We start from the raw sequence: 27,753 nt of genomic DNA, 5'->3' as shown, positions 1-27,753 counted from the left end.
CGCACAATGCATTGTACATTTGTTATATTCTCTACGTACAATCCAAATATTATGCTTATTTAATGTATAACTAACTAACTCTCTACCCTTCTTAAACCCGAAGTTTCATGGCTGCAGCAACACATGCCTTTCATCTGTCCCTGTCCTGAGCAAGATCTATATACTCATTTCCTTCCCCACCAATTTCCTTTAGGTCCATCTCTACATTATCCCTCCATTTTTGTTTTGGTCTTCCTATTGATCTTTTACCATCAGGTTTCCCAACAAGAATCCTGTATACTCTTCTTTCCTCTCCCATTCGTACCACATGATCTACACACCTAAGTCTTCTTGATTTAATCATTCTAATAATATCTGGACATGAATACAAATTATGTACTTCTAAATTATGTAACCTTCTCCACTCATTTGTCTCCTCATCTGTTTTAGGCCCAAATATTTTCCTAAGGATCTTATTTTCAAATAGTCTCAATTTATGTTCCTTTTTCAATCTAAGGGACCAGGTTTATTTACTGTATTTAACTTTTATTTTTTGTAATTAACAAAAATTAAAAGCTTATACTGTAGTTATTATATCTTTTTCTATCAGCTTATTTTGAAATTAATATTATTAGTTATAGTCTTTGATTTATAACTATATTGCTTTTTTATCAATTTATCTAAGAGTACACGCAGACAAACACATGTGTACACACGTTTATGTAAATAGATATGCCTTTTTTCAATATTTTAGTATGAAGATTGCACTTTAGCTATTTAAGCAAGGGTAGGAAAGGTAGGATTTCTGAGAATTTGTTGCAGGATTTTGTTGTCCAAGTATAGATGAGAACTGAGCTGGGAGACTGTTTTGAACCTTTTCATGATAGTTTGCATGTGAACTGTATGCAAACTGAGCACTATTGACTGTGCATGCTTCTAAGTTTTGCTGTTATTTTACATCAAGTCTCTGAGACTGTAGTCAGTTTCCCTTTTCAAGTAGTTTTTATTGATTGTGTTTGTATATGTTTTGGGGACTTAGCAGTTTTATGTTATGAGGCAGTTTGTTGTAGAATATTTTTACATGATTGTTTTGAGATATTGAGTGTCTGCTGTTTTACTTGTAATTATTTTCCTTCTTGTGTTGTGTATTTGACTATATTTTGTCCAAGTTCGTAGTATTTAGAATAATTGTTGTTGACTTGTAGATGTAGGGAGTAATAATCCTTTGCTAGATGCCCTATACTTTAGTCTGAACATTATTCTTAGTGTTCACTTTTGAAGCCTTAGTATTCTGGTAGTATTATTAATATAGAGGTAAATTAGGCTGAAATGTAGGCATTTTTCTGATAAATTATACTCACTTAGTTGTTTCAGCAGGTAGAAGTTGCATGATGGTTTACTGCTGATGATGTTAATTTGCTCTTCTTATGTACTACGTATGATGTAGCTTACTTGAGTAATTGGAATTTTCTACTGAAAAAAGGATTGCTTGTCTATTTTATTCCTATGTTGTTGAGTTTGTCCATAAGCAAGCCATGTTTTTTACTCTATCCTATGCATTGGAACAATCTAGATATATTGTGTTGGCAGTTTTATGTTTCTCTAAGGTTTCAGCTATGTAGTTTTAAACTGTGCTATGGGTGTGACTATTAATTTCTCTTTCTGGATGCCATGTTGGTTTCTGTGTATTCCTCTTGCTGCTTGAATTTGACTTAGGTTGTTTGCTTTTTTTTCTTACATCTTTATTTGTTTATTTGTTCAGTATTTTTTTATTTTTCTTATTTTAATTACTTTAATTTTGCATTAACTAACATTTTATTTTAACAACAAAATAATTTGCCCTAGTATAAAAACTTCTACTAACAAAAATGTACTATTATAACTTTTCATTTTAGAAAATTGTATTTTTAAAACTTTAACTTTGAAAAATTGATTTTTAATTACTTTAATTTTACATTAACTAACAAATTTTACATTAACAACAAAATAATTTGCCCTAGTATAAAAACTTCTACTAACAAAAATATACTATTATAACTTTTGATTTTAGAAAATTGTATTTTAAAATTTTAACTTTGAAAAATTGAATTTTAACACACTTTGACTTTAACAATGTACTTTGATTTTTTTATGTAAAAGAATATTAAAAAAATAAAAAAATACTGAACAAATAAACAAATAAAGATGTAAGAAAAAAAAGCAAACAACCTAAGTCAAATTCAAGCAGCAAGAGGAATACACAGAAACCAACATGGCATCCAGAAAGAGAAATTAATAGTCACACCCATAGCACAGTTTAAAACTACATAGCTGAAACCTTAGAGAAACATAAAACTGCCAACACAATATATCTAGATTGTTCCAATGCATAGGATAGAGTAAAAAACATGGCTTGCTTATGGACAAACTCAACAACATAGGAATAAAATAGACAAGCAATCCTTTTTTCAGTAGAAAATTCCAATTACTCAAGTAAGCTACATCATACGTAGTACATAAGAAGAGCAAATTAACATCATCAGCAGTAAACCATCATGCAACTTCTACCTGCTGAAACAACTAAGTGAGTATAATTTATCAGAAAAATGCCTACATTTCAGCCTAATTTACCTCTATATTAATAATACTACCAGAATACTAAGGCTTCAAAAGTGAACACTAAGAATAATGTTCAGACTAAAGTATAGGGCATCTAGCAAAGGATTATTACTCCCTACATCTACAAGTCAACAACAATTATTCTAAATACTACGAACTTGGACAAAATATAGTCAAATACACAACACAAGAAGGAAAATAATTACAAGTAAAACAGCAGACACTCAATATCTCAAAACAATCATGTAAAAATATTCTACAACAAACTGCCTCATAACATAAAACTGCTAAGTCCCCAAAACATATACAAACACAATCAATAAAAACTACTTGAAAAGGGAAACTGACTACAGTCTCAGAGACTTGATGTAAAATAACAGCAAAACTTAGAAGCATGCACAGTCAATAGTGCTCAGTTTGCATACAGTTCACATGCAAACTATCATGAAAAGGTTCAAAACAGTCTCCCAGCTCAGTTCTCATCTATACTTGGACAACAAAATCCTGCAACAAATTCTCAGAAATCCTACCTTTCCTACCCTTGCTTAAATAGCTAAAGTGCAATCTTCATACTAAAATATTGAAAAAAGGCATATCTATTTACATAAACGTGTGTACACATGTGTTTGTCTGCGTGTACTCTTAGATAAATTGATAAAAAAGCAATATAGTTATAAATCAAAGACTATAACTAATAATATTAATTTCAAAATAAGCTGATAGAAAAAGATATAATAACTACAGTATAAGCTTTTAATTTTTGTTAATTACAAAAAATAAAAGTTAAATACAGTAAATAAACCTGGTCCCTTAGATTGAAAAAGGAACATAAATTGAGACTATTTGAAAATAAGATCCTTAGGAAAATATTTGGGCCTAAAACAGATGAGGAGACAAATGAGTGGAGAAGGTTACATAATTTAGAAGTACATAATTTGTATTCATGTCCAGATATTATTAGAATGATTAAATCAAGAAGACTTAGGTGTGTAGATCATGTGGTACGAATGGGAGAGGAAAGAAGAGTATACAGGATTCTTGTTGGGAAACCTGATGGTAAAAGATCAATAGGAAGACCAAAACAAAAATGGAGGGATAATGTAGAGATGGACCTAAAGGAAATTGGTGGGGAAGGAAATGAGTATATAGATCTTGCTCAGGACAGGGACAGATGAAAGGTATGTGTTGCTGCAGCCATGAAACTTCGGGTTTAAGAAGGGTAGAGAGTTAGTTAGTTATACATTAAATAAGCATAATATTTGGATTGTACGTAGAGAATATAACAAATGTACAATGCATTGTGCGAAAACTGTAAACTTTGCATTATAAGCAGAAAATTAAACCAGTTTGCCCTAGAAATACATTTTAAGAATAGCCCAAAATAGCATGCGTAATAGAAAATTAAGAAAACTTTCTGATGCATAAAAGTACTGACTAGTACTGAATGAATCAATTACTGTAAAATATTATTCTCTGATTCAAATAATTTAACTGTATCTTTTGTGTGTAAAATATAATTGTTAGTTGAACTGATAAGTACAAATATTAACTTTATACGCCTTTATGCACTCTAAATAACATAACTTTGATATATAAATTAGTAACAATTTGTTAAAATTAAGTTAAAGTGTAGAATTGTTTTCTTAAATAATATAAAGTAGTAAAAATACTAAACAAATAATTTCTTCTTTTCCTATTTAGAGAATGCCAAGCAGTGTAAACCAGTTGTTAGTGGCTAAATAACATAAAATTTGAAGGCAGTAACAATATTTTAAAAAAATACTGTTTTTTACCTAACTTTGTGAATTAAATACTAGTACATTTTGTCAAATTATAAATAAAATATACCTATTTCTTTGATATTTGTAATAAAGTGAAGAAAATGTTACTAAAACTTGGCTAGTACAGCAAATCTTAGACTTTTAGCTTTATTTGTCCGTAACTGGATATAATTGTAACTTGTTAATCTCGCCAAACACAATTTTTACCTCAATTTTGGAAGCTAGCTGAACTTTAGCGTTTCGAATTACATATAGTGAAGGCCTCTATAGTGGAAAAATACACCCAGTCTGTAAAAATTTGGAAATGTTGTCTCCTTCTCTGTCGAACCAGACCAAGAGTGTTCTCAGGTGTTTCAATATATTTCTTAACATAACTAACTTCTTAAAAATGCAGGTAGCTTAGTTTGTATAGCGCTAGGCTTTTAACCTATCTGTCCAGGGTTCAAGTCCCTGGCAGGGTTGTTACAATTTTAGATTTTGTCATCGGATCTTGTGCAGACTTCAAATTTCATAAGTTATAAGCAATCTAAGTTAATTTTGGGAGTGGGCCAAATTGGTCCCTCATATAAAAAGCAATGACCAAATTGGTCGTAGCGCCTATGACCCTACTTGGGTTCATCCTCCAAAACATCTGCTTCGAGTCTCCGATGCCATGGTGGAGCCCGTTCAGGTTCTACCGCCCACAAGTGCGTTCCTTCGCCAATCCAGCGAAGGTGAGAATAATAGAGCGCAACCCTCTATATATACATTCAGCTCACTGTTGGTCACCCCTTGATCTAGTTATTTTCATGCAATCACCTACATTTAGTGAATTTTGCCGTCTTTCTGTTTGATCTGTTAAATAAGCCAGTCAATAAAAATATACTTACATAGAAAAATCCTGATATAGTTGGATTCTCAAAAATATGTACAATCAGTGTTCTTGATACATTTAGCACCTGAGATAGTATAAATCAAAATCTAGTTAGTGTTGGGATGTGTGCTTCTGGTACATGTAGTTACTTGAAAAAGCAAATATTGGTTGTGTAAAAAATAGCCTCCTTGTGAAACAATGAAAAATTAACATTATATCCTCATAGCATTAGTTGCAACTGCTTCTTGCAGATTAACAAAGCTCTGGCGTGTGGTCCTACGTCACCTATAATCCTTTGTAAGGTTCGTGTTGTCCTATAAATTGTCGATATACATGCTAAGTCCCTAGTTACAGCCTAAGCTTTTAGCTTCAATAAATGTATTTTAGTCCTCGGAGACATATATTGATCTTAGAGTAAAAAATAAACCTCGTATAATAAACCAAATGGAAATAACCCAAGTGTTGATGCACCCAAAAAAGTCAGTAATACTTCAAAAATACCTTGAAAAAGGCTATAAGGCTAAAAAGCATAGAAAAAGGTTTAGCAAGTGGACCTATGGTCCATATAGTCAGTCGTTTGTGAACTTCGTCTTGTCCTGTGAATTGTCAATATATTGATAAATGGTTATATTTAAAAAAGAAAAAAAACAATGTTGGTAAGCGTCCAGTTGTGGACCCCTCGGTAAAAGAATTTCAGTCTTTATAGACACACAATAATTTTCGTTACACTAAAAATTTGGCCTCGTATTAAGGTAAATAGTCGAAATGATAAACATTTCGTGTACTTTATCCAGTAAGGCTTAGCTAGAAATACAATAACAGCGTTACAGACATAAAAATTAAGCAAGGTTTGATATTCTAGTGGCACATAATAAATATAAAATATCCTTTAAAATACTCTGACAAATAGTTGTGGGTTGTCTGAGATCAAAATTTTCAAGCCCTCTCTCCTGCATAAATAGGCTCTAGAATTCACTAAGCCTCAAAATAATATTGGGTACATAAAATAAAAAGCAGATGGAGAGTGATGCTGATCGCATCATCTCCAAAATAGCAAAAACAAAAGTATATGGATGGAGCCCTACCTGATATATTTAGAAAACTTTACCTAGTATAAAAGTAACAAAATACTCAGCAAACTCTAAAATAAACAAACTTTCCTACGTGGCAGGCGTAACCTGACCTAAATAAATACATATAGAAATACAGAACCAAAAATAGCATAGTGGAAATCAGTAAACCCTAATAATAATAACAATAATAATAATATATTCTGTGGCTTACATTTTAGCTAAAAGTACTTTTTCTTTAGTGTTTTTGAAAAAAAAATTAAATAAATACTAAACTCTAAGTTAAAAATTTGTAAATGTATATATGATACGAAACAAAATAAATACAAATTAATACATACCCTGCAAAAAATCAGTAAAAAAGTTGAAAACATCTCTTTGTGCATCCAAAATATAATAACAAATCCTTCCTGACTGGATTAAATTGTGTTATTTGAGTAATAATAAGCCTAAACTTGTAAAATAAAAGGGTAGAACTTGTCAAAACATACTTTTGCATCCAAAATATAATTCAAAACACATCTAAATTGTGTTATTTGAGTAAACTAGAGAATAATCCTGTAAACTTGGAAAAAATCTCTCTCTCTCTCTCTCTCTTTCTCTCTCTCTGTGTGTGTGTGTGTGTGTGTGTGTGTCTTTGAGAGTCCAAAATGTAATAAAAAACACGTTCAAATCGTGTTATTTGAGTAAATATTAGGCTAAACTTGTAAAATAAACAAATAAAAGTTGAGAACACACACTTTGTGTGTCGAAAATGTAACTAAAAATCTTTCCTGAACAAATAGAATTGTATTATTTGAGTAATAATAAGCCTAAACTTGTGAAATAAACAGATAGAAGTTGAGAACACACACTTTGTGTGTCGAAAATGCGACTAAAAGTCTTTCCTGAACAGATTGAATTGTATTATTTTGGTAATAATAAGCCTAAACTTGTGAAATAAACACATAGAAGTTGAGATCACATACTCTGTGTGTCGAAAATGCGACTAAAAGTCTTTCCTGAACAGATTGAATTGTATTATTTTGGTAATAATAAGCCTAAACTTGTGAAATAAACAGATAGAAGTTGAAAAAATCTCTTTGTAAATACAAAATTTAATAAAAAATGTTGCCTGATTAGTACAAATAGTGTTATTTTGGTAAAAAATTAATATAAAGTTGTAAAATAATAAGTTAAACGTAGAAAAAATGTCTTTGTGAGTCCAAAATTTAATAAAAAATGTTGCCTGATTAGTACAAATAGTGTTATTTTGGTAAAAAATTAATATAAAGTTGTAAAATAATAAGTTAAACGTAGAAACAAATGTCTTTGTGAGTCCAAAATTTAATAAAAAATGTTGCTTGAATAGTACAAATAGTGTTATTTTGGTAAAAAATTAACTTAAAGTTGTAAAATAATAAGTTAAAAGTTGAAAAAATGTCTGAGTCCAAAATTTAATAAAAGTGTTGCCTGAATAGTACAAATAGTGTTATTTTGGTAAAAAATTAACATAAAATTGTAAATGATAAGTTAAAAAGTTGTAAAAAAATGTCTTTGTGAGTCCAAAATTTAATAAAAAATGTTGCCTGAATAGTACAAATAGTGTTATTTTGGTAAAAATTAACATAAAGTTGTAAAATAATAAGTTAAAAATTGAAAAATGTTTTTTGTGAGTGCAAAATTTAATAAAAAATGTTGCTTGAATAGTACAAATAGTGTTATTTTGGTAAAAAAATTAACATAAAATTGTAAAATAATAAGTTAAAAAAGTTGTGAAAATATCTTTGCGAGTCCAAAATTTAATAAAAAATGTTGCCTGAATAGTACAAATAGTGTTATTTTTGTAAAAATAAGAATAAGCTGTGAAAATGTTTGACATAAAGTCAAAGTTTGGTAAAAAATAAACTCAAAATTAAATTAAATAGCACACAGTAACATACATTTACTACCTAAATCAATAATCAAAGGGTCCTAGGTTCGTTACCCCGTGAAAACTGTAGGCCCCGTCCCTGATAGCTCTCCCTTCTTCACAGTACAGATAAAAAAAACCTGCGCTAAAGCGTCCTGTGCCTTGGGGCAACCCTGAGCGGAATATTAATTGGCGGCGGAAACCGGTTCTACAAGCGACGCATAGCTTCAGAGATTTGACCCTTGCAGCGCATTCTAGACATCCTTTGTTGTCTGGCTCAATCCCTCCCCTGCCCTACAGTATTGCATAGCTTTCCCCTGTTCTTGCGTACTGGTTAACCTTGAAAAAACCGGTTCTGAAAACCTACCGACGCGTTCTCTGATTGGTCAATCAGGTTCTTCCTTTGTTCTGACGTTCTGACGTCATTTGACCTTGAACGCGCTTCCCCCAAATTCCTTTCTCGTCTACCTGCGCGGAATATTAATTCATTCTCTCTGTCTGGCATCACCGCACTTCCCCAAATTCCTTTCTCGTCTACCCTCAGAGCGGAGTTCACCGTCTTCTGTCTGGCGTGTGAAACCATCGTGTTTCATACCATAATAACATACATTATTACATAGTACTAATTAATAATATTACATATCGCGGGTTCGAGTACCGGGACCGTCCTAAATCGTAATTGGACCTGTACCTACACCCATTACCTCCGTTCATAGCGGTTCATAAACCATAGAAAACTTATTTTCAATACTATAAACATTAATTATTATAGTTTCATACATTACATACTTTGCAGTAATGAATATAAAAACATATGCATAGCATTTAGTACCTCTAATTACCTTTTATATACATATTTTTCATAAAATAAATAAATATATATTCATAAAAAGTTATAAACATGCAAATACATAAATGTAAAGTATTCTAAGTACGTGCAAATAAATTCTAAGTACATGCGAATTAATTAAAACCCGTGCAAATTAGTTCTAAGTACGTGCAAATGAATTGCGAATATTAAATAGCGATTGAGCTTATCTCATTCAACTTCTACTTACCGACACCGATTGCAAGATCTAAAATTGTTACACTGTTAGAAGTTTTAAGAAAATGCAATATTACACCGTAATTATTTAACAGTTCATTTATAAAAATGGAACACAAACAGTTTTTATTTTAATTTGAATATTTTTATCATAAAGATATATAATGATTATAAACTGTAGTTGCACGCACCATAAACATATTCTTAAAAACTGAATCATTAAGATTCCATTAGTTGTGTTAACTGTGTAATGGCCTTTAATGCCTTAAAAACAGTCCAGTCATTTTGCGGTACTAGGACGTCAGCTGAAACGGTCTTAGATCGTTATTACATCCAGTCAACACTTTACGGTGTACTTGTATGAGTTTCGTTCCCCAAAGTCCAAACATGTAATCTGCACAGGTTTAAAAATTTCAAATATGCTCTAAATGTGGAAATTACTTATGAAATCATTGTGAACAGGGTATATACAGGGTGTACCATAAGTGATTGCACAAACTGACGGTAAACAACCGACGCGGGGACCGCCATTATGGCAGTGACTCTATGTTGTCGCGTTTACAACGAAGACACTTGAGGTCAAACAGCCAACTAGGCCTACCGTTGCCCCCCTTGTTTGGGCAACAGGCGGCAACCTTAGAATCCCTCCTCCCCGAAGCGGCCAGCAGAAAAACAAAATGTTGTCAAAATTACCGTTCTGCGCTGTGAATGGGGACTGGGACCGGGATATAATGTAACATGCGCATTCTCATTGGTCTCATGGGCGAGAACGCACCCAAGAAAACTTTACTCCGTGCCTCAGCAAGTTCCGCCCACAAGGTTTTGGCTGTTGGGAAGATTATGCAAACAAAGTACTAGACGGGAAACATAATCTGCTTAGCGGATTTAACAAGCGCGTGCGCACGTCATTCGTCTTCTCCAGTAATTGTCGCGTGGGCTGTTAACAGAAGTATTTGCATTCTGCGCGGCTGCAAATTGGAAGGGCACTTGGGGTCCCGGGGGCCGCCCTGGCTGATGAATTATGCAGCAGCTGCCCTGAATCCAAATATAGACGTTTCTTCCCAACCAGTCGCTCTCGCGTGGTTCTTCTCTCTGCTCCCGATACCTGGAAACAGCATCGGCTGCACCTGTTTGCATCGACTGCACAGGAAACGGAAAAAAGGAAATTGTTTAGATACCTGGAAACAGTTCGGGTACTGTACCAAACTTTCACTTGTGTCTGCAACAGACGACACGACGATACAATCTGGACCAGGGATGCTGTTGGGAAAAACCGAGGCTCTGTGCGAACTACACTCCAGGCTCTTATACAAGGTGTATCATAATAGAGAAACAACTTTGAGTATTTATTTCGACTAAACTATAAGGAATACAACAATGATATTTGTTGTGTATCACTTCGAGTTTCTATGTCTACAAATCTTCAATGTGGCTTCCACCAGTTAAGGGACACACATCCCATGGGAATTCTAGTTGTTGCCACACTTTTCTCAAGAACTCCTTGTCAACAAAGCAAGGGAGTTTCTCATTCTCTCCTTTCGCTGTTGCACATCCTGTGACATAGACTTTGTCCTTCACAAAGCTCCAAATGCAGAAGTCTAGAGGTGTAAGGTCTGGGGAACTTTAAGACACGTGAAAGTCGCCATTTTCATTTACACTACACCAGCTTCACAATGACCGTGTTTACAATTGCCTTGAACTTGAAAGTTCTCTCATTCTTATATAGGGTTTTCCAATAAGAAGGATATGATTTTACAAGAAATAAAATAAAAAAACTATTTCAGATACAACCAAACTTTTTATATTATTTTGAAGCATAGTTTATTACATTATGTTTTGAATAACACATCATTTAAGTGCCCACCTCGACTTCGTGCACACGAGTGAATTCGATTAACTCAATTTTCGATGACTTTGTGCTGGGTCTAATGTCACGAATGCAGCGTTCGATGTTCAATTTTAATGCATAGACTATAGATTTCAAATAACCCCACAAAAAGCAATCTAAAGGAGTTAAATCACAACTTCTTGGAGGCCAACTAACAGTTGCATTTCTTGAAATTATCCTTTCACCAAACTGTTCTTGCCATTAGCAGTGTGACATGTGGCACCGTCTTGTTGGGACCACATCTCCTCCAAATCAATTTCATCTAAATTTGGCCACGAAAAATCTGTTAACATCAATCGGTACCGCTAACTGTATGTAACTGCATCTCCTACCTCGTTTTGGGAAAAAATGGTCCGATGATGCAGCCATGCCATAAACAACAACATACAGTGGCCTTTTGCGGATGCAAGGGCTTCTCGTGAATCTCTTGTGGATTGTTTTCACACCAAAAACGACAATTTTGTTTGTTAAGAGATCCACTTAACCAGAAATGTGCTTCATCTGAGACGATAATTTTTTGCCAAAAATGATGATCCGCTTCACCATTGCCTCCTATGAGACTGTGTTCAAGTAATTATTTTTGGATAATAACTAGGGCTGAGCCGATACCGATACCGGTACGTATCGGTGACGACCGATATCGGCGGTATCGACATCGGTTGATTTTATTTTACCGATACCATCCGATACCAAAGATTTTTAGTGGCTAGAAGAACTGGCAAAGGCAACAGCTCGTCTCAACATTTGTCCATTTTAAAACTTCGTTCACGCTTCCCTGTGACAGATTGAGAGACCAGCACAGGAAGTTCCATAGATTTTCCTAGAAACACTGGATCATAAACCCCCACCCTCCTGGGAAGCAGATGGCAAGATCAAAGGCATGGGTAAGTGAAAGGTGAACCCAAAAGTGAATATGAAGGCATTTAACTGCTTAGTTAATGCTGTCGGAAATAAACCATTCATTGCCAATTCTTACATGAAGCTCGTGGTGGTAAGATAGGTGGATGTTTTTAACCCCCCCGCCTCACTAATGTCGGGTCAGGTAGTTGCGGAGTTCTTGGAAAAGAGGATGGATGTCACTGTGAAATTAGCTTTCTTGTATCTACGTTCAAGCGCGAAGGGGAATCAGCAATTTATACTTATCCTCTTCACTTCCGTCTTTCGTGTGACTGCCGGTATCGGGCAATGATGGCTATATATTTCCGCCGAAAGCCGGCCCCCGCGGCGGAGTGGTTAGCACATTGCACTACGACGCCAGGGTTCGAATTCCGGCCTGGGCATGGATGTTTGCGAGTGTCCATTCATCAATTTCATCACATCATCACTCATCCCCATCTTCGCAAATTAGCAAAAAGTAGCACAAAAAGAGACGTAAAATAAAGCAAATCAATCAATCAAAAATTTCCGCCGATATTAGATTGAGAACATACGGCTTTGAATAACAGTACTAAGAAAGATAAGCTAATCGGGACTGGACCTACATTTTAAAGTGGGATCCGAACCACTATGTGCCTCCACTGAGTATCGAACCCGTGATCTATTGATTACAAGGCGACGGCGACACCGTCGGAGAGGCTCCTCTAAAGATTTATGTACATAAAATATTTATTAGGAACTTTACTTTTCATCAAATGGACGTACCATCATTCTCTTTGTTATTCAATAAATATTCAATTTTCTTTTACTTCTTTGACATAAATTTCCTTGTCAGGACAGTTGTTTTTCCACAGGTGCTAAGTCCTGCGAATAAGGGGGGTGGTCTAACACAGTCATATTTTTTTTGGGCCAAAGACTGACATAGTAATGGCGTTGTGCGCGGGGGCATTGTCGTGCAGCAGGAACCAGTCATTGGAGACGGCCATGGCCGGTCGGACACGCCGAAAACTTTGAAGAAGCATTTCATTACGCCTTTGTAGTACTGTTGATTCGCAGTTTGGCCTTCTGGGACAAATTCCTTGTGGATAACGCCTTTCCAGTCAAAGAAAACGACGAGCATCGTCTTCACACGACATTTTTCAAGTCGAATTTTTTTCGGTCGTGGTGAATTTTCCTCAACCCATGCCCGATTGACTGATGTTTTGTGGTAGGGTCGTATTTGTAGCACTAAGTTTCATCACCAGTTACATTTTTTTTAAAAAAAGTAATCAGGGTCACTGTCAGCTGTCGAAATCAAGTCCTGAAACAGAACTTAATCGCTATTCGTTGCCCTTCACTCGCATTGACACAACTCTGTTCAATCGCACACAGCACAGACAGTACCACACTCGCGTACACCAAACACTGCCTGCAATGACTCGACACCTATTGCTATCTGCTTCCGTACTTGGCCGGTAGATAGCTCGCCTAACAGTTGCACAGCGCCAACTGTCTTAAAACTTAGTGGACACACTATGTAATTCCCTGAAATGGGAATTCTCGTTTTTCCCAGCCCATATCATAACATGATTCAATATTAATATGAATAGTATGTAATTTAATTTTTATGAGACTCCTAAAGGAGCTAGGCGAATATATATTTCCACCAGTCCCATTATATGTGAGGTCCGAGAGCCACAGTTTGGTCACCTGCAACAAACAGCGGTGAAAGTTTGTAAAAAGTCCTGAAGAAATCCTAAGACGTACATTACTAGGCAAAAGTATGAAAGGATTTTATTTTTTTTTATTTGGCAAGATGTTCAGTTTCACAACTCGGTTCATATTACATTTCCATAATAAAATGTAATGTAAAAGAATGATGACGTGGTCGAAATAACAGCAGGTGTTCACTCCGAAACATGTTATTATAACATCTGAGTGCGCTCTTTACTGCTAGCGGCATCCGAGTCAGAAAATAACCCATAAAATGTAAAAATGATTCTGGTTTAATGGAGCCGTGCGCCTTGATGGACTCATTAATTATGAACCTTCATTGTCCTGTCCGTGACTTTCAACAGGAACATTGCACAATAAGAAGTTCAATAATTGTTCAGAAGCCCATAAACGTCCCTCCTAAAGGCCGCAATAAATTGTAATCTCGGTTTCTCTTACGAAAAGAGGAACAGTTGGGCCAGTAAAAGGCTACTGGTCCTTGCAGAGTCAAGTGGACAGTGGTGCTCGGTCCCAAAAACCCGTTTAACGTTCTTCTGCGCATACCATTCGCTCTGGAGGTAACAATATGCAAATGGGTGGTTGAGGAGCTTCCGAAAGGCCCAAAGACAACCACTCCGGGTCCAGTGTTGCCACAATCGGAGATCAGAATTTCCCTTTCCAGGTACAGAAATTCCCTTTCCATCCACATTTTCCCTTCACGTTACAAAAATTGTAATGTAAGGTTACAAAACTTCGGCATTACTATTATTTTTACCAACCCGTAGAAAGCTTCAGAGACATTAGGATCGATTGAATGAGACGAAAATAACAGAAAATGAAGAATATTTACATAAAACTATACTTTGAGAAAAATATACAAAATATAGAAATTTTATGAGGACAATTACCTTGCTATGTTTGTAGTTGCGTTGTAATAATAATTTTAAAAATAACTTTTAAATAATGGAAAAGTTTTAATTGTTCCTAATCAATTTATATTTTGATTGATTGATTGAATTTATTTTACGTTCACTTTATGCACAGTAAGGCTAATCAGGACTGGACCTACAGTTTACACTGGGATCAGAGCCAATATGTGCCTCCACTGGGTATCGATTGAATGATTTACTTTATTTTACTTCGCTTTTTGCGCCACTTTTGGCTAATTTGCGAAGATTGAGATGAGTGATGACATGATGAAATTGATGAATGGACACTCACAAACATCTGTGGTGAATCTGTGGTTCCTTGACTTCCATGTTTTGCTTGACTTAAGGTCAATGAAACCAACAGCTGATCGAACAGTTTATGATTTTATTTACTCCTGGTGATGGACATGGTGTTGAGTTTTGTTACTTTGGTGAATGGTTCTTATGACAATCATTTGGTGCTCATAAACAATGAAAAAAAAGGGAAAGATACAATAAACTCAAGAGCGACGTAAACAAACAATAGTGTCCTCTACAGAAACATTACTTCCAGTGCAGTGCTAATGAGTTTTCTGTGCATATATAACCTGTGATGATAGTAACATTACATCTCCGGACTAAAGTTACATACGGACTATCTACCATTATATGCCCGACCCTGTGGCCGAGCGGTTAGCACATCGCGCTGCGACGCCAAGGGTTCCGGGTTCGAATCCCGGTCGGGCTTCGTTGTTTGTGAATGTCCATTCATCAATTTCATCCTTTCATCACTCATCCTCATCTTCGCAAATTAGCCAAGAGGCACAAAACGCGAAGTAAAATAAACTAAATCAATCAATCAATCTACCATTATATGATTATTCCATTTATGCTTCATACATTATGTTATATTTGGTGTATATTTCAGGAAACACTACCGCTCGCACCACGTGCTTTGGCAAGAGGGGGTGTGTGATCACCTGCCCTAGCTCGTCCGACTTCCGCAAGGACGGAGAATAGAATAGGCAAGGAGTCGGGGGAGAATGGTCAGTGCTTGATTGGATTGTGTGGAGACAAGGAGGAGGCTTCGATTAGTGCGAGCTAGTGTGGAGCGACCGTGCACCATCATCGACAGGTATATGTTTTTTTTTTTTTTGTTTTTTTTCCAAAACAGGGTCAGATTCCTCATTAAATAGCATAAATAGTCCGAATTTATATCTTTCATCTTTTACTTCTTTTAATTGTATAATTTGAGGCAAAGTCGCTTGGGGATGGTTCTCGAATATCGCGAGCATCCTCATTTATATAGACCGCCCCAAGGGGCTCTGTACACATCCATGCCCAGCATGGAATTCGAAGTCGGGACCCCTGGCGTCGCGTCGTAGCGCGATGTGCTAACCACTCCGTCATGGGGGCCGGCTCCACTGGGTATCGCACAAATTCAATTTATAAATGTTGTTGTTATTTTGGTATAATTTACACGACAGAAGCCTTCCATGAGATTGAATGTATTATGTGAGCTTCATATCTTCAGATTTCCCTGCAATTTTGATATCTTTCATAAAATTTCTCTAGTCGATTTTCGGGCGAAATTTTGTCCAAATTTCCCTTCACATGGCAACACTGTCCAGGACTTGGTCGTAACTTAATTTCCTCAATGGCCCGTAATGCATGCAGATGGAGGCTCTGATCACCCACAGACAGTGGAGGCATCTTTCGGTTCTTTCGTCGTCCTTTTTCGGTCGTCCATAATGCAAAAGTATCGCGTAATAAATATCAATTAGGAGCCGTAACAAGTTTGTAAGAGTCCTCCGCCCTGTCTTCACGGGTTAATTATGAGTCTGTCGAGGCAGTCGCCGTGGTTTGGAAAGCTCATTGTTGGGAAAATTGTTCCCTGGAGTTACTGGAAAGGATGGTAGCGTTGGTGTCCCCAGGGACGTACTGGGAACTGGATGGAAAGGCGCCGTGCAAAAGTAGAATGCGGTTCGTACTTCTCCTCGTGATTTATGTCAGCAAGGAACGTTACAAGCCTCGTCTCGAAATCTACAAAAGCAGTGCAGAACGTGACTCTCGGTTTCCTTGCCTCTGCAGTTGCTACAAGAGGCAAGTCGGCGAATACAGAAAACATGGAACAGCATAGGATGTGATAGACAAAGCGACGCAACGATAGTCCGAATTCTAAGAAATTATATCTGTTCAGAATTTATCCTGCAGCAGGGTGCGAAATCCTGTGGGGACGGGGGGGGGGAATCCCCCACCAACAATCTTGACCTAAAAAATCCCCCCCAAAAAATTTCCGAGGGGGAGAGTTTTTGTTACAACAAACAAAAGAAAAGCAATTACTTTTAATTTCAAATATACTTTACTAAGAATAATATCGAAAACACAATTTATTGTGGTTGCAAGTGTTGAATGCTTTCTCTCTCTCTCTCTCAAGAGATCATTAACAAATCTACATCAAAATGCACAAAAAAGTAAAACAAGAATTCAAGACAAAAATAACTATGAAATCTAATTGATTTATATTAACATAAAGCAAAAACTAAATAAAAACTTATTCATAATAGAAACACTTCAACTACTTCATAAGTTATTAATATCTTTATCCAGTTAGTAAAGGAAGTAGTTTGCTACTTTATAATATCTGATATACAGAAAAGTAACAAATGTAATTCTTTGTGTGTAATTAATAATAATACTATTTTTAATTACTAATTTAGTAATTTATTTTTACTTTTAATAACATTATAAATATGTATATGGTACAATTTATATGTATGTTTGTGGGGAGGAGGTTTATAGATTAAGATCTTTCTCCCCCCACCAGTCTTAAATGATTTCGCACCCTGTCCTGCAGCATTCAAGACTCCTGCCTACGCGGTGGAGTGTTTATCTCAGCGTGCTACGACGCCAGGGGTCCCGGATTCGAATTCCGACCTGTGCATTGATGTTATCTGTGTGTCCTTTCATCAATTTAATCATATCATCAAGCATCCTCATCTTCTCTATTAGCCAAAAGTGGCAGAAAAGCAAATCGAATAAACCAAATGAATCAATCAAAACAGCATTCAAGAGAATCATAATGTGGTTTGCATTCGCTGTGAAAGCGCGTACAGTGGTCGAATTTCAATCTCGACACTGGAGTTCCTAGGTTCAAGTCGTGGCCAGGTCATGAATGCAAACAGTTTCATCTAATCATCAGAATGATACTTGAAGGGGGAAATTTTCTCTCGGGTACCTATACTTTTGTTCTTGGGGATATACAGGGTATATCATAAGTAATAGCGCAAACTGCCACAGTTGAAAGTACACGATAATAGAAGCAAAAAAGTCTCAGTAAACATGGGTCTGCAAACGAGCCGTTTTCGAGATAATCGAGAATGTGTGATTAAAAGCCGCCACTGACTTCATTGTTTGTAAACGTCGTCCTAGTTGGTAAAATGTACTCTTCGTTGCTGTAAGGTTCCATTTTCACTACGGAGGTGTAAGGGGTTATCTTCCACGTAGTAAATCCAAATGTCAACCTCACTTCCACGTTAGTACACCCTGGACTGAAGACTAACGAGGCTCTGGCGACTGGCCCCATGGCCAGTATAATTTTGTTTGTATTGTCCTGTTGTCCTTATGTGTGCTGAGTGCCCATTTACAGCCTCAGCTTTTAACAGAAGTCAGAACATTTTAAGATTTTTAATTATGCAACGTTAGAGTTGTTCTTAGTAATGATAAGGGGCTGGAACCCCCCCCCCCCCGTATAATGTGACGGGAGCAAAATAGCCTAAGTGCTGACGCTCCCACAATTTTAAAATCAAATCAAATCAAATCATTTTCAATACGCAGTACAGCACAACTGACCTGACTCCTACAGTACGATTAGACTGTGTACTGATTGTATACATCCTGTTTGATTGCAACGCCACCTCTCGGACATGTTCTGTTTGATTACAACGCCACCTCTCGGAAATGTTTTGCAAACAAAGAGCAAAGCTCGGAACGCGCAAGGAGTAAAGCACTTGGTGTTTACAAAATGCAATCAATGACGGCTTCTAACCACACATTCGCACACATTATTAGCATTTTACTATAACTAGGACGACGTTTACAAACAATGAAGTCAGTGGCGATTTGTAACCACACATTTGCGATTATCTCGAAAACGGCTCGTTTGCAGACCCATGTTTACTGAGACTTTTTTGCTTCTATTATCGTGTACTTTCAACTGTGTCAGTTTACGCTATTACGTATGATACGCCCTGTATTAGGGATGGGCCGATATGAAATTTTGGCCGATACCGATAAAGTACCGATATAAAATTTACCGATACCGATAACCGATATTCTACCGATCCGATATAAAATTAGAAATGGTCCTGGAAGAACCGGAAATGTTAATTGATCTACTTAATAAATGTGTGTTTCGAGGTGACTGTAGTGCAAAAGAAGTTCAATATTTAGACATTTACTTTTTTAGAAAGAAGGGCATGGAGATTATCCATAAAAATTACAACAAAATGGCAGAATTTTGCACTAAATTATAAGATATTTATCGATATATCGGATCGGTAAAATAATCTGTAATTTTACCGATACACCGATAGAGTACCGATTAATCTGTCCCATCCCTAATACATATATATTATTCACATATAACATTCATGATTAAAGAGTAGTTACTGGATCTCCTCCCACACCCTCCACACTGGAAATTTTTCAAATGCCGCACTTCTAATCGTCACTCTTTCTCATTCTGGTAATTAGCAAAATGCGGCAGAAAAGCGACGTAGAATTACAAATTACAGAAAGTAGAAAAAATATATATTAATAAAAGTGGGCCTGCGTGCTTAAATGTTTTAATTCGCCCTGCGTGGCCAGTGTCATTGTGTGTAACGAGTTATACCGCTCGCAATTCCAACTGGCAGCTTGGCACCAACGAATCAGCGATCAGTTTAATTTTCTTCGACTACTGACATCGGGTACTTTCGTGTCACAAGGCACCGAACGCTGTTAGCGGGAAGAAACAAATGAGTGTCGGATGCACAGTATGTTGCCAAACGTACTGTAAAACGGGAGAGAGAGAGTTGACCAGTGTCGTTACTGGATAAAAGTTGTACAATAGTACACAAAACACCAAAGCACTGTACAAACAAGCCAATAAAAACAACTGACAATGACAGACGTACGCTTGGCAACGTTGTAACGGGAGAGCGATGTTACCCTTACAGCTTTTACTTTGCAACTGAGGTTGTCACACACCGCGCAGTCCGCCGGAGATGTTCCGAAAGTAATTCGACTCTACCGACCGTGTGGCAGTCACTGTATTTAATCAGGAAAGGGAGGGTGTGTTCTACCCGTGTGTACTGCTCTACCCAGGAGAGAAAAATCCTCTTGCGCTAATCATTGTCAGTCAACTTTAAAAAAATGAATAGTGAAACAGGTATCATGCAACTGAAATTAACTCGAAAAAATACTATGAGTTGCTTATGCAAGTGCTTCTTATGTATCCTAACTCAATAATGTCCAGGTTTTTTTGGTAATTACATGCATAATGTATTAACACTTGGCAACCAACGAACCAGGAACCTTGCAATCTCCTTGTGTCAAGTAAAAACAAACCAATCTCCCTAACGATACCCTTCCTGATACCAAATTCGAAGTCACGTGTAATAGACTCTTATCAAATGTTTTTACCTGTAATAAACAATATTTACAAAATTTTCAACGTATTGTCTACCCAGGAAGCTCTGACTTTCTCTCTGCCGATTATTTTGCTACCATATGAACATACCTGAAATTGAATTCTATACTCTGTCCCGGTTATCTCCGGAGCAAGCGAACGAAAACATGCCTCAGCGCAAGTAGTGACGCGAGACGGCTCCGCCGATAAACACGTGAGACGGAACGGGACTGCGTGGAGGGGGAAAGAGAATGCAGATACCAGCCTGTACTTCTTCGCTCTGCCCACTCAATTCTATCGCTATGCGCGACATTGCTCCAGAGATAGCCGGGACAGAGTATAGTGTCAAATATAGTTTAGAATAATAAAAGAATGAGAAAAATAGAAAGTGTAGTGCCAGGAGGGCTTAGTCTCGGTGCTAAGGTGCAACGTCCCCCGGTTGGACACCAGTCGTCACAAAGTTAGTCGGCTGCTACTTTGTCGGGAACATGACACTCTTTTATCACTCATCAGGGCTTGCTGTGTAGAAAGAAAAAACAACATGGTTTTCAAAGTTAACCGCAGTTTTATGATCACTTATATTTCATAATCACATAGATTTCCTATCGTATGTGGATCTACAAGCAATGTACTGATTTACTTACGTTTCTTTGCTTTTCTGAAGCTACGTAAAGAACAATTCTATAACATATCAAATCACAATCACTAAACACAAATGCATATATATTTCACGTTGGACAAGACAAACTTAAATACACGAAAGTTTCTGTACTTATATTTCATAATCACATAGATTTCCTATCGTATGTGGATCTACAAGCAATGTACTGATTTACTTACGGTGAGTCACATAATTATTCGGACAGATAAGGTTTCTGAATATTTACTGACGTAGTCGTGATATAATACGATGATAAATGTTTAATATTTATTTAACAAATAAAACTCAATATGAGCACACTGTTAATTATCTTCAATTATGTTTAATATAATATATTAGTAAAATATTTTCATTAAACAAAACAAACATTTTTTGTGGGTTAAACAAAATTATTCGGACACATGGAAGGAGAAACAGGAAAACACGCTTGAAAAGCAACGAACAGAAATGTCAGTATCTGGTAGGCATCCCTTTCATTTTTAACACCTCGGATAAACGATTTGGCATACTTTCTACCAATTTTCTGGTGTACATTGGCGATATGTTGACCCATTCATGTTGAAGTCTCTCCTTGAGGTCTGCCTTCGAGGTTATAGGTGTTTTCCTCACTTCTTTTTCCAACTTACACCAGAGGTGCTCAATGACGTTCAAGTCTGGAGACTGCGGTGGAGGATGGAGCACTTTCGGGCAGTTGTACAGTCTCTCTCAAAAGTTTTAGGACAACGACATTTTAAACTAGGCAACCCAATTTACACAAGGCGTTGGTGGGTTGCGTGTAGAGTTAGGCTCAATTTCAGGGTTGCCACATGCACAATAGATATTTATAAAATACGCGAAAGAAATAAAAACAAAGACGTGAGAGAAAACGAAAGGTGACAAAAGAGGAAAAAGAGAGAGCGAAAGGAGAAGAGGAAAAGTAGAGGAGAGAAGAAAGAGAGGATAGACGAGGAGAGGAGATGTAGTGAGGAAAATGGAAAAAGATTCTAGGTGAGATGAGGAAAATGGAGCAAAGAAGAGAGAAGAGAAGAAGAGAAGAGGGGAGTGGAGAGTAAAGTAAAGGAGAGAAAAATAGAAGAACGAAAAGAAGAGGAGAGTGGAGAGTAAAGTAAAGGAGATAAAAAGAGAAGAACAAAAAGAAGAGGAGAAGAGTGCAGTGGAGTCGGAAATCTAAGACAGGAGAGGAGATACGAGGTGGAGATGAGTGGGATGGAGATATGATGCGAGAAAAGTAGGGAAGGCGATATGAGATAAAAGCAAAGCGAGCAGAAGGAGGGGAGAGGAGAAGGAGAAGAGAAGAACAGAAGGGACTGAAGAGAAGAGGTAGTTGCAGAAAATATCGTCTCAGCGTCAAGAATTGATGCATTGGTCAAATTATCGACATGAAACATTCAATAACATTTTGAAATGTATTGGAGAATGTATTAGATCGGTTCGAAATGCCTTTTGGCTTAGTTCAGAGCAAGATAAAATCTTCCATGTAAGATCTTTTGATTTTACCTGCAATTATACCACTAAAAACATGAATGTAATTTGAATATTTATAAGAATTATCCAATTTTTGTCCACTTCTCGGTTCGTTGAAATGGAGATTTTGCAATTTAATATTTCCCCTCCCCCCATCGTTAATTCCAAACTGAATCATTCCGTTTCACACGGCGTGGACAATGAACACAATGGGGATAGGTCTAAAACTTACGAAAATTTTCTGCCACCGGAAGGGTTTGAACCTACGACCATCAGATTGACAGTCCTGGACGGTAAACACTACCCTACAAGCTTTCGCTCCTAAAAGTAAGTAGAAGGAGCTGACCAATGTGAAATGTAGATGCAACTCTCCTCCTACATGTAATGTGTAAACAATACTTGTTTGTAACAAAGAAAACGAAGGTAGTACGACTCGGCGAAAACATTTAATGGAGAATTGCACATGATGAAAACTTTTCAATCGATATTTGCGGAAGTATCCTTGCATTGAAGTCGTGTGGGAAAGTGGTAAAATTAGTATGTCCTGAATTGCCACAAATATAAATAGTAATTTCATTAATATTTGTCAATGTCTTTGAAACAGTACACAATTATCGTTAGAGTATCATAATCCAAGATCTTATACATGAAAATATGCCTTTTAATGTGTGTCAATTCATTTATTTGTTTATTTTTTATAAATTCCATATTCAGAACAGTGTAGCCACTATACACTGCTGTTACAAATAATATTACCATGCTCTTGTTTATAATAAAAGGAAAATTAAAAAAAAAAGAATCAATCCGCAATCAATGCTTTCAAGAACTCTAACCAATACACCACGCCCTTATCTTTGATTGGAACAACAATTTTTAAGTATTATGTCCCTCCAATATTGTAAATGTCGTTGGGTATACATGTAGTTGACCTTTTACTTTAATTTTGAATTGCTTTCTTGTAGTATAGCAGATATCTTCGAGAAATAATTTTCGAAGTGATGAAGAAAAGCGAGAATATTGGTAGTTGCGAAAATGCGAGTTATTTCTTCTAACTTATTATTTGTAATAGCAGTGTATAGTGGCTACATTGTTCTGCATATGGAATTTATAAAAAATAAACAAATAAATGAATTGACACACATTGAAAGGGATATTTTCATGTATAAGATCGTGAATTATGATACTCTAACAATAATTGTGTACTGCTTGAAAGACATTGACAAATATTAATGAAATAACTATTTATATTTGTGGCAATTCAGGACATACTAATTTTACCCCTTTCCCACACGACTTCAATGCAAGGATACTTCCGCAAATATCGATTGAAAAGTTTTCATCATGTGCAATTCTCCCTTAAATGTTTTCGCCGAGTCGTACTACCTTCGTTTTCTTTGTTACAAACAAGTATTGTTTGCACATTACATGTAGGAGGAGAGTTGCATCTACATTTCACATTGGTCAGCTCCTTCTACTTACTTTTAGGAGCGAAAGCTTGTAGGGTAGTGTTTACCGTCCAGGACTGTCAATCTGATGGTCGTAGGTTCAAACCCTTCCGGTGGCAGAAAATTTTCGTAAGTTTTAGACCTATCCCCATTGTGTTCATTGTCCACGCCGTGTGAAACGGAATGATTCAGTTTGGAATTAACGATGGGGGGAGGGGAAATATTAAATTGCAAAATCTCCATTTCAACGAACCGAGAAGTGGACAAAAATTGGATAATTCTTATAAATATTCAAATTACATTCATGTTTTTAGTGGTATAATTGCAGGTAAAATCAAAGATCTTACATGGAAGATTTTATCTTGCTCTGAACTAAGCCAAAAGGCATTTCGAACCGATCTAATACATTCTCCAATACATTTCAAAATGTTATTGAATGTTTCATGTCGATAATTTGACCAATGCATCAATTCTTGACGCTGAGACGATATTTTCTGCAACTACCTCTTCTCTTCAGTCCCTTCTGTTCTTCTCTTCTCCTTCTCCTCTCCCCTCCTTCTGCTCGCTTTGCTTTTATCTCATATCGCCTTCCCTACTTTTCTCGCATCATATCTCCATCCCACTCATCTCCACCTCGTATCTCCTCTCCTGTCTTAGATTTCCGACTCCACTGCACTCTTCTCCTCTTCTTTTTGTTCTTCTCTTTTTATCTCCTTTACTTTACTCTCCACTCTCCTCTTCTTTTCGTTCTTCTATTTTTCTCTCCTTTACTTTACTCTCCACTCCCCTCTTCTCTTCTTCTCTTCTCTCTTCTTTGCTCCATTTTCCTCATCTCACCTAGAATCTTTTTCCATTTTCCTCACTACATCTCCTCTCCTCGTCTATCCTCTCTTTCTTCTCTCCTCTACTTTTCCTCTTCTCCTTTCGCTCTCTCTTTTTCCTCTCTTTTGTCACCTTTCGTTTTCTCTCACGTCTTTGTTTTTATTTCTTTCGCGTATTTTATAAATATCTATTGTGCATGTGGCAACCCTGAAATTGAGCCTAACTCTACACGCAACCCATCAACGCCTTGTGTAAATTGGGTTGCCTAGTTTAAAATGTCGTTGTCCTAAAACTTTTGAGAGACACTGTACAATAATACAGTTGTACTACGCGGGAAGTGTTCTTCGGGTCATTATCTTGATAAAACATAAAGTTACAAAGAATGCCCATCATTTCAGCACTAGTCTTTAGATTTGACTTCAGAATGTCAAGGTAACGATACCTGTCCATTGTCTGTTCGATGAAAGCCAATTTACCAACGCCTTGGGCCGACATGCAGCCCCAAACCATTACGTGACCACCCCCGTGCTTCACTGTTGCTTGCAAATTTTTCCCTCGGAGCTCCTCATTTGGTTTACGCCACACTGTTACCCTCCCATCTGACTCACAAATATTGAATTTACTCTCCTCAGTGAAAATTACCCGATTCCACCATGTCTGATCCTTTCCTAAGTGTTCCTTTGCGAACAACAGTCTTTTTGTCCTGTTTGGCTTACTTACAAATGGCTTTCTCCTGGCTACACGGCCATGCTAGTTTGCCCTTCTGAGTACTCTTCGTATAGTTTCAGGATGACTATGCTTTCCACACTCCTCAGCTACCTCAGCACACACCATTGGAGCACTCATCTTTCTTTGTTTTTTTAAATTTTCCTCACGATTACTGTCTCTTCTCTGGGGGAAAAAATTCTTGGTCTCCCTGTATGACCGTGGGACTCGATCCTGTCTTCATCTTTAAATCGCTTAATAATATCTGCAACTGTACTTTTTTTCATTTTCAACATTGAGGCAATTGCACGGTACGTTTTACCCTTAGCGTGGTGCCATATCACTAACTGACGTTGTTCGAATGAACTTTCCTTTCCTCTTCGCTCCATTTCTACATAGAAAATGTTCTTATATCACAACTTTGTTAAACAAAACGCGATCGTAATTGCTACAGAAACCTACAGGAAACCAGAGTTAATATATATGAACAGAGTATCGATCAATTCGTAAATCGAAATTGTCACTGTATCGCAAACTTACGTTAACATTTACTATGTGTCCGAATAATTTTGTGGCACTATTTTTGCAACGGTAGGGATTCATCCTTCGTTATATTGTTGCTGATGTTCGTTTTTTAACTTTTTATCGTCCAATTTTGTGCTAAACATGATACTTTTTAAACGAAAATCAACTTCAACGCTGTACACAGATTTCACTCCCTTCCCGCTCTTAAACGTTAGAAATTTACTGTGTGTCCGAATAATTATGTGACTTACTGTACGTTTCTTTGCTTTTCTGAAGCTACGTAAAGAACAATTCTATAACATATCAAATCACAATCACTAAACACAAATGCATATATATTTCACGTTGGACAAGACAAACTTACATACACGAAAGTTTCTGTACTTAATTATTATTTCCGAGTATAGCTAGAATGAGACGAAATTAATTACCAATTACACTATTCGGGCATTCCATTAACTGTTACCACGTTCACCTCCACCTGTTTTCTAACTGAGTCTGTAGTCAGGTGAAAAACATTGAGGTGGGTTCACTTCCTCTGCTGAGATGAGAAAGTGACGTCAACACGAACAGATTATGACGTATTTCTAAACATATACACAAGTTTCAACCACAACTGTATCAATCTAACTATAGTTGTCTGTGACAGCTTGCACATTATTTGAAGTAACAAATTTTTTTAAAAACCTCAACTTTTTACAAATATAAAACCTTAAACGCTTAGGTCAGTTACAAAGGAATTACTAAAACGTAGTAAATCCATACCAACTTGTTGCGCATAATTCAATTATCCCATCATTTTCCTCACTGCACCTAAGATTGCATGTTAACTACTGTTTAAGCTTAATAAAAACTTTTCAGCACCATGTACGTAAAGAAAATGACACCAAATTATTCCAAAGCATTGCGATTTGCGTAACATGTTTGGTGAATGAAGTATTCCATCCTGATTGTATATCATTCCTTCTTAGAATTTTTATTGATGTACGAATAACCAAGATTGCCATTATACTTGTACACGGGAAAAAGGAAATCATTTTCCCGTTGCACGCAATACTCAACCCAACTTGAGTAAAACTTACCTCAAGGCAATATTGAGTTGCACGGTCGGAGCTTATGCTATTTCTTGGAAATGGGCAAGGCTATGAAAGACCCTAAACACAATTCCTTGTTTTTCAGAGAAATACAACCACGTAACTGATGTGCTCCATATTTCTTAAACGCACAACAATGTTCTCATCCGGAAATGCTGACCACAGCCTCTCTTCCCAACTCCCTCCTTGCAGTTTTCATATGCTCTTGGGAATTTCCAGAAACGCGGTTGCCTTTGATTGAAACGACACGCAATACTATCCACGAATCTTGTCTTGAGTTGGGTGTCTTTACTGTCGCGTGTGTATTTCGTACAAAGCAGCAGTAAGGGAGAACCTTACATGACAGTGTTTCGGTCCCAACGTAAGAACAACGGCTTTTGTAGCAGTTAACAAACCAAGGACGTTTAGGAAGATTTCGCACCGAAGTGGCAAGTGACACACGACACACTTGCGAACGAACAAATCAAAAGGAATGCTTCACACAGAAGCGGCAGGCCACACAAGCCTGTATTCGATTGATGAAATTCTCAAGCGACACATGTCGTATGTTGCTTCGATGTGAAATCTCCCTAAAGCATCCCATGATGCAAAAACTGTTCGGTATCCCAGGCCTGCTGCTCACCTGTTCTTGAGAGACGCGTGGACGTCGCATTGGTTAATTGATTGCATTCGGTTACTTTACGTCGCTTTTCTGCCACTTTGATAATCGCGACGATGAGCATGAGCGATGATATGATAAAATTGATAAAGGGACATTCACACCAAGGCCGGGATTCGAATCCAAG

At 36.8% G+C, this 27,753-nt stretch overlaps 1 protein-coding gene and 1 long non-coding RNA gene across 4 annotated transcripts in view; one reads left to right on the top strand and one right to left on the bottom strand.

Moving 5' to 3' along the window:
* The window catches only part of wb (wing blister), an 849,362-nt gene that overhangs the window by 531,288 nt on the left and 290,321 nt on the right, over positions 1 to 27,753 (bottom strand). The window lies entirely within an intron of this gene.
* Positions 15,515 to 27,753, top strand: part of LOC145991361 (uncharacterized) — a 58,068-nt gene continuing 45,829 nt past the window's right edge. The window contains exon 1 of the long non-coding RNA XR_014442042.1: positions 15,515 to 15,716. This is a non-coding gene — a long non-coding RNA (uncharacterized LOC145991361). The remainder of the gene's footprint in view (positions 15,717 to 27,753) is intronic.

Source organism: Lepisma saccharinum, chromosome 8 (genome assembly GCF_977018435.1).
Source record: "Lepisma saccharinum chromosome 8, izLepSacc3.1, whole genome shotgun sequence".
In the NCBI taxonomy this organism is placed as follows: Eukaryota; Metazoa; Arthropoda; class Insecta; order Zygentoma; family Lepismatidae; genus Lepisma; species Lepisma saccharinum.
This window is presented reverse-complemented; position numbering and strand designations above follow the sequence as displayed.